The 7,713-nt window shown below is 47.2% G+C and overlaps 1 long non-coding RNA gene across 2 annotated transcripts in view; it reads left to right on the plus strand.

Annotated features, from left to right (window-relative positions):
* LOC136319146 (uncharacterized) overlaps window positions 1–5,013 on the plus strand; it is a 57,066-nt gene extending 52,053 nt beyond the window's left edge. Inside the window, exons 1-3 of one of the 2 annotated variants that reach the window (XR_010728189.1) lie at window positions 96–351; window positions 2,547–2,655; window positions 4,142–5,013. This is a non-coding gene — a long non-coding RNA (uncharacterized lncRNA). Of the gene's footprint in view, window positions 1–95; window positions 352–2,546; window positions 2,656–4,141 lie in introns of those variants that run through there. The other variant, XR_010728190.1, reaches the window with a different exon arrangement.
* Window positions 5,014–7,713: the final 2,700 nt, after the last annotated feature.

The following is a 7,713-nucleotide window of genomic DNA, read 5'->3' on the forward strand; positions in this document are numbered from 1 at the left end:
CAGTGGCCGTAGGAACCGCCCCTCGCCCGCTGGGTCCTGGCTGCCCCCAACCCCCGCGCCCTTTGCGCCGCCCGGGGGGCTCTCGTCCTCTCTTGTCCTCTCCGTGCTCCCACCGCCGCGCACGCTCAGCCCCGACATGCCTGCGTGGGAGACGGCGCTCAGGCTCACTGCTTGGCCCATGGGCGCGCATTTGCATTGGGGCTTCCCAAGAGGGGATAGGTGGGGCCAGGCCGGGGACTCCAGCCAAGTCAGTGACCCCCTTGTCAAGCCAGCGACTTGGGCTTTAAGCCAGCAACCTTTAGGTTTAACAGGAGCCCACTGGGTCATGTCTATGATCCCACGCTCAAGCTAGTGAGTACGCGCTCCCGCCAGATGAGATTACATTTTCTTGTTCAAGCACTCTCTTGAGTTCCTCTATTCTACTCTCAAGTTTATCAAACATCGTTATGACTGTTTGCTTTGAATTCTTTATCTGTTCTATTACCCATCTCCATTTCATTAGGATATTTCTCTGGAGTTTTTTTCTTGTTCCTTCATTTGGGGCAGGGGTAGTCAACCTGGTCCCTACCTCCCACTAGTGGGTGTTCCAGCTTTCCTGATGGGCGGTAGCGGAGCAACCAAACGGCACTGTGATGACATAGTTTTAAGTATAGTAAGTTGTTTTATAAAGATTTATTCTGCCAAACTTAGCGAAAATCCGACAGAAAGTACTTGGTAAGTAATTATTATTATATGCTTTAACTTGCTGTAACTCTGCTTTATACATTTCATAAAGTAAAGTACTTTCCTACTTTATAAATCACCATTACTGTGGAACCAGTGGGCAGTTAGAAAATTTTGCTACTAACAGAGATACAAAAGTGGGCAGTAGGTATAAAAAGGTTGACTACTCCTGATTTGGGGGTATATTCTTATGTCTCCCCATTTTGTTTGACTTTCTGCTTTTGTTCCTTTGAGTTGAATGAAATAGTCATCTCGCTCAGTCTTGAACATGTTGTCTTTGTTACATTGTGTGTTGAACAGTTTCAGCCTGCAAGTTGTAGTTGGGGGGAGGTGCTTGCAGTGCCTGTCTGTCACCTGGCCTGAAGGAGTGGGTTCTGAATGGGCCACCTGGGGTGTGTGAGCCTCCTTGCACTTTTAATCTGGGCAGGGCTCCTGGTGTAAAAGGGGCTGCGTGGTGTGTGCTTTGCGTGTTCTGTTTAAATTATCTGTTGTCAGAGCACTGGTCTGCACTGGGTTACCTGATTGCTTTCTTGTATCTCACCCCCCATTAGATCCACCCTTTGTCCTGGTGGGGTAGCCTGGGTGCACACACAGCCTTAATTTGTTCATTCTTCACCTACTCGGGGCTTGGCAGCCCTGTGCACATGCACAGCATTGCCCCCCTCACTCCACACTGGGCCACAAGGTTTTGCTAGCTTTGTGCTTTCTTTGGGTAGAGCAGCCCAACCAGTGTGAGCAACAGCAGCCCCCAATTTTTGCACTTTCTCTGATCAGGCAGTCCAGTGTGCAGACCATAGCCCATTTGCTGGCTCCCCATTTTTCAGGGGGGTAATACAGTAGTAACCCACAATTTCTGCACTTTCTCTGGGTCGTATAGTCCTGCAGCTGGTACCAGAGTATTTTGCTAGCTCTGTACTCTCTGTAGAAGGGGGAGGCCCACATGCACATGCAGCTCAGTGGGTGAAATGTTGCCCTGCCATACCTACCTGCTGGGTCGATATCTGGGAAGAGCAGCTCTCTTTACACAAGCTAAGCTGCCCTCCTTATTCTGTTGTATTTATCTCCAGGAGGGTGACTGGGGATGTGCTGCAGCGCCCTGCAGGTAGCCATAGAATCTGGATGGAGCTACTGTCTTCTATCCTCATGTCTGGGAGATGTAAACAGTGGCACTCACTGGTCTTTTTGGTCCTGAGCTGATCCTTCACCTCCTGCAGAGCTCTCATGTTTTCTCAGCCTTCTCTATGCACCCTCTCTCTCTCTCTTTCTCTCTCTCTAGCTTGTTGTGCAGAAGCTGTTTAATTGTTCCTCAGTTGTCTTTCAGGAGGAATTGTTCTAAGTAAAGGGGTAAATTGGATGGGTTTTGGGGAGTGTGCAAGTTCAGCGTCCATGTGTGCCATTATCTTGGACCCACTGGAGAGTTCTTAAATAAAGTCTGATATTGGCTGCAGCTACAGGCGTTTGCTCTGATATGCTTTTATTCCTCATGGTCAAACGTCTATACAATCATTGAGACATTGGTTTTCCCTCTGACTTCAATTCTTTGTTGGATCCAGGAGGAGTAGTTTATTTTCACCTTGTTTAGCTTTTTTCTCCTGTGAGGATGAGCATAACTTTCAGCTTCTTACTTGTAAAACCAGAAACAGGAAGTCTTGTGTTAATTGCTTTTTATCTCTTGGCTTCCTGTTCCCTATTTGTAAAATAAAGGGATCAGATTACTCCGTGGTGCCTAAAGTCTCCAATAGCTCTAGCATTCTGTTCATTCCATAAGCACTGACTTACATGAAGAACAGTGCCAATTTGTGACATTTGGTACCGTTCTACAGGTAGACCTGCAGGTGGACAGAGAGGCATGTTATTTTCAAGTTGTCCCTTGATTATGTTTATCAAATCGAGGAAGTTCAGAAGTCCAAGAAATTCAACATTGTGGAGCCTGTAATTTCCATTTATTCTTTAATGCTCTAAAATATTTTCTGAATGCTTGGTAAATGTGGAGAACTTTTATTATAAACTTGGGATCTCAAAGAATGTGAATGTGTATAATTGTGATGCATCTCTCTCTTTTCTTGACCATATTTTTTCTCTCTAGCTATGATTTGTTTTTCTCTTATTTTTTTCTCTCTTCCTCTTTCCCTCCCCAGATTTCTCTGTCACCCTTCTTTTCATCTTGTTTTCCTTCTTTTCTTTCTGCCGTGTTTTCATAAAGCCTTTGAAAGTGCCCATCATATACCAGGCACTGTGCTAGGAACTCATGTCCCTGAACTCAATGACTTCCCATTCTACTATTTTTATTTGTCTTTTTAACTTTTTAAAATTTAAATATTTTTAATTTATTATAAAATATAGCCTGACCAGGTGGTGGCGCAGTGGATAGAGCGTCGGACTGGGATGCAGAAGGACCCAGGTTCGAGACCCTGAGGTCGCCAGCTTGAGCACAGGCTCATCTGGCTTGAGCCAAGCTTACCAGCTGAGACCCAAGGTCGCTGGCTCGAGCAAGGGGTTACTTGGTCTGCTGAAGGCCCATATGAGAAAGCAATCAATGAACAACTAAGGAGTCCCAACAAAAAACTAATGATTGATGCTTCTCATCTCTCTCTGTTCCTGTCTGTCCCTATCTATCCCTCTCTCTGACTCTCTCTCTTTTCCTGTAAAAAAAATGATGTGCTTTAATTTGACAAATATATTTAATTTTAACAACTCTTTTATTATAAAAAGTGTATTCTTATTGCAGAAATGCTAGAAAAAAATTATAAGAAAAACAAAACAACAAATTTCCCATACAGAGATATTTACTGTTAATATTATGACATTTTCTTCCCATATTCTCTGTGTACCTATTATATTTATCTATATATACTGAGGTACATTGGGTGTGTGTACATCTGTGTGCATAGGTGTGCATTGCACAGGAGCATATCTCTCTGTGTCCCTGTGTGTCTGTCATTTGTGTATATCTGTGTATGTATGCAAATGAGTATTTATTCACTTATCCAATAAACACTTATTTTAATTGTGATGTCCGTTGGCAATGGGGGAAGGTCACATGAGGAACTGGGTCCTGGGACTTTGGCTGGAACCACCTACACCCATGCCCACCAAAATACAGCCCAGGAACACTTTGTAAAAGAACGGCTGTCTGTTAGCTAATGAAGTCTCTCCAGGTCGTATCAACCTGCCACCACCATTCCCACGCTGTAAGTTACCCTCCGGCGGGGGAAGCTGTGTGACTTCCTGGCCCCTGTCTCGCGGACCAGTGACCCTCACCTGGGATTTGCTCTAAATAAAGCTTTTGCTTGTCCACACTTGGTGGTTACGTCTCTCTTTCTTCCTTGGTGGAAAATACCTTATATTTGGTTTCTAAACCTGGGAGCAGCTTGAAGCTTGTGAGGGCTCCAAGCTTTAAATAGCCCTTTTCTTACAGGGTTCTAAATCAAATCCTCTCCTCTTTTCTTCCTGGAAGAACAGGACCTCCAACCTTCCACCCAGTTTTGGTACGTGGTGCGGTAAGTCCCCTGCCTCCAGTGTCCCCTCAGTTCTTTCGGCCTCTGAGACTCTCTCGGTCCATAATCGCAGCTGCATCAGAAACTTCCTGTCTGTTCCCACTGCTTGTGTGGCCGTGAAGACATCCCAGACACTCCGCTCTACCTGACTGTCCTGTGGCCAGAGATTGAGTTGTGGAACACCAATCCTCATCTCTGATCACTCCGAGGCTGAGGGTGGCCATGGGGGCCCAGGAATCTAAACCTGACTCAAAAACACCCCAGGGATGCTTTATCCAGAATCTCTCAAACATTTATTTCTCCCTAAAGAAGAAGAAACTGATCATCTTCTCCACTGTGGCCGGGCCACAGAATCCACTGGATAATTGAAACAGGTGGCCTCCTGAAGGGACTTTCAACTTTAACACCCTCACCAATTTACAGAACTCTTGCTAGAGAACTGGGGAATGGTCAGAGATCCCTTCCATTCAGGGCTCCTGGTATTTGCGCTCCCGTCCTAATCTCTGTGCCGCCTCCTGTCCAGCACAGGTCCTCTTGGCCAGGGAAAGCTCTGCTCCTATCTTTCCTCCTATGCCAACCCCCAGCTCTCTCCCTCTCCTGCCTGACCCTGGATGGCACCCCTCTGTCAGGACCCCTCTCTGGTCCCTCTGCAGACCTCTTCTTCGGGTCTCTTCCCTCCAGGAAGCCCCATCCCCTGCCAAACAGGAGCCCCTCCCTCTCTGCTGTGTTCTTAAGCCCCTTCCCTGTCAGGTCACCCTCTGTCAGCCATTGGCCCCCACCCAGGTTTACAGGGCTCCTGACCCCACAGCATAACCCCGGTCTTCTGGCAGGAAGGCCTGGCCCTGTCCTGCCTCTGGTGTTTTCAGCTGGAAATGGGTGCTGAGCTCCCCACGACCCCCCCTCCTCTTATTCTCAACCTCTTTGAACTGGTTTATTATAGACCATTCCTAATCAATCACAACTTACCCGTCAACCCCCCTATTCTTGCAATATACCTCCCCTTTCTATCCTTACTCTTCTATCTTTACAGAGAACACATAAACTGGAGACATCCTCCCATAGGGGGTCCAGATGAAGCACACCCAGCAGTCCCCCTGCAGCCAGGAGACAGCGTTCTTCTGAGGGAGCTCCAGCCTGGCTCCCTAAAACCCAGGTGGACAGGACGTGGGCGTGGCGTAGTATGGGCGGGAACTGCGTGGGACATGGGCTGCAGGGGCCGTGGGCCGTGAGAAATAGGGTCCATGGCACCGAACTGCGTGGGGCAGGGTGGACTGCGATGCGATGAAGAGGCAGGTGGGGCACCGCGGGGCAGGGTAGATAGCAAGGGGCGGGGACAGCATGGGGCGAGGACGGAGCTGGGAGTGGACATCCAGGGCAGGACACCTCCCTGTGGCGGGATCAGTCCCTGGAAAGGAACTGTAGCCTCGCCTTAGACAGGAGCTTCCTCCCCAGAGAGGGGATAACTCCCTGGAGATGGTCTCCCTCCTTGGATTTGGTGACCTTTCAAGTGAGGGGGCCCTCCCTCTGTAGAGTGGACCCTTCCCTGAAGGGGCGGCCTCTCCGTGGAGACATTTACTGAGGGCAGGGAGCCTTATCCCTCCTTCTGGTCTCCCTTGTTAACTTAAGCAACATCCAGACCTGTAGAATATTCATGAGTTTATTTTAGCCAAACTGTTGACAATTGCTGGAAATTAAAGTCTCAGCGGATTGAAAAAATGATCTGGAAAAATGGCGTTTTGCTCTGTATTTTATACATCAGAATTGAAGTTGAAAGTGGGGGGTTATATGAAATTGGTGATTGTAAAGCCAGTAGCCAGGGCCACTATCACAGCAGCCTCCTGGCCCATGCAGGTTCGCATTGGATTCGGACAGTCGGTAAAGAAACAACAGAGCCAAGAACTGATGGGCCTTTATCTTTAATCCTAGCTTGCACCCGGCGGGCAAGTAAAAACACACACTGGGCTCCAAAACCCACTCACATTCAGTGCTCACAAAGCTACTGATTTATCCGAGTTTCCTAGAATCAAAGGTTTCTAGCTCACCAGACTTATTCACCTCTGTTCCCCATCTCCTCCCTTCTCCCTGCACAAACTCTGCACAAACTGGCCTCTTACTCAACACTCTGCCATCTTGGCTGCTTCTCCTGGCCTCCTCCACGTGGCCTTTTCTGCTCTGCTCTCTTATGCTAATCTCAGGAACCAAGAGAGCAAGCTCCCGTTCTGCCCCCACTTTATAGTGTAGCTTCACAACCTCTAATCCAATATACAAAATAGGGAAGTCTCTAATACAAAGTCACTTCTATGAGGCATGATTGGATTGTACCACCCCACATCAAAAAGGGTGGGAAAGGCTTAATCCCAAAACCAAGCCCCAGGCTACAAGAATTCTCAACACACATTAATATCACCTGGGCAACGGCCGCACGTGGGCAGCGCCATTTTTAACAAAGTGAGCATAATACATTTTATCTGCCCAACAGTGATAGATTAGGGAAGCCGAGAACACAAAGCTGAGAAATCTGTGGCACTGATTAAAAGTAAAAATGTGTATACTGAAATTTCTTTTATGTGAACAGAAATAAGATAGCTAACAATGACCATGATAATAACAACAATGTGGGTGGTTGGCTTCTGCTTTGCTGATATGCTTGCTCTGAGGATTGCAGGAAAATATTACCCTTACATTTCAATGGGTTGCTATTGTTAGATAGGATAGACAGGCATCAGTGCAGGAAAAGGGGAGGGGGAAACCGAAGGGGTTTTATCTCATTCACTGAAGGAGGAGGGGGTCAGCGATCATACTGTCTGCCAGAATAAAATCACCAAAGGTCTAAACAGCCTTGAAATACTGTACATTAGTCAGAGTATCAGTGAAAGGCAACCTTGGAAGTTACAGTTAAAAAGTATATGATCTCTAAAACAGGTAGCGGTGCTTAGACGAGCTGAGTTGCCCATTCGTGTCTTGTGCCAAGTGCTCAGCTTTGCTTAATAAACTGCTTGCTTTGCTTGAACACTGCACCCTGTCTCTCACCTGAATTCTATCTCACCTGAGAAGCCCCCTTGGACCTGAGTTTTCTTTGGTGCCATTATCAGGTACATTATTGTAGATGCAAAAGACAACAGACAGGCTCACATAAAGTAAGTCTTTGACCTTTGCTAGAAAAGAATACCTCTCTAGACATGACTACTTACCATGAACTGCTTGCTTTAAGTTAGAAAGTTTTAATTTCAGATCATCCTGTGTGGTTATTTTAGGTCTCTGGGTTTGTAAGGCCACCATGCAGGCCTCCCCAGAGCTTGTCAGATTCAGCTTGTGGCCCCTTTTTGTCCATGTCCTCCTCAGAGAGACACTGGCTTCCTAGAGAAGTGACCCCTGTCCCAGTAGAGCCCAAGCTTTACATAGATCAGGGATTCCCCAATTCGACTTCCCCGTGCAGTGTGACACTCCTGCTTAACAGCAGGGCTGGCAGCCTCTTTGAGACTACTCTGGAGGG

Source organism: Saccopteryx bilineata, chromosome 1 (genome assembly GCF_036850765.1).
Source record: "Saccopteryx bilineata isolate mSacBil1 chromosome 1, mSacBil1_pri_phased_curated, whole genome shotgun sequence".
Classification (NCBI taxonomy): domain Eukaryota; kingdom Metazoa; phylum Chordata; class Mammalia; order Chiroptera; family Emballonuridae; genus Saccopteryx; species Saccopteryx bilineata.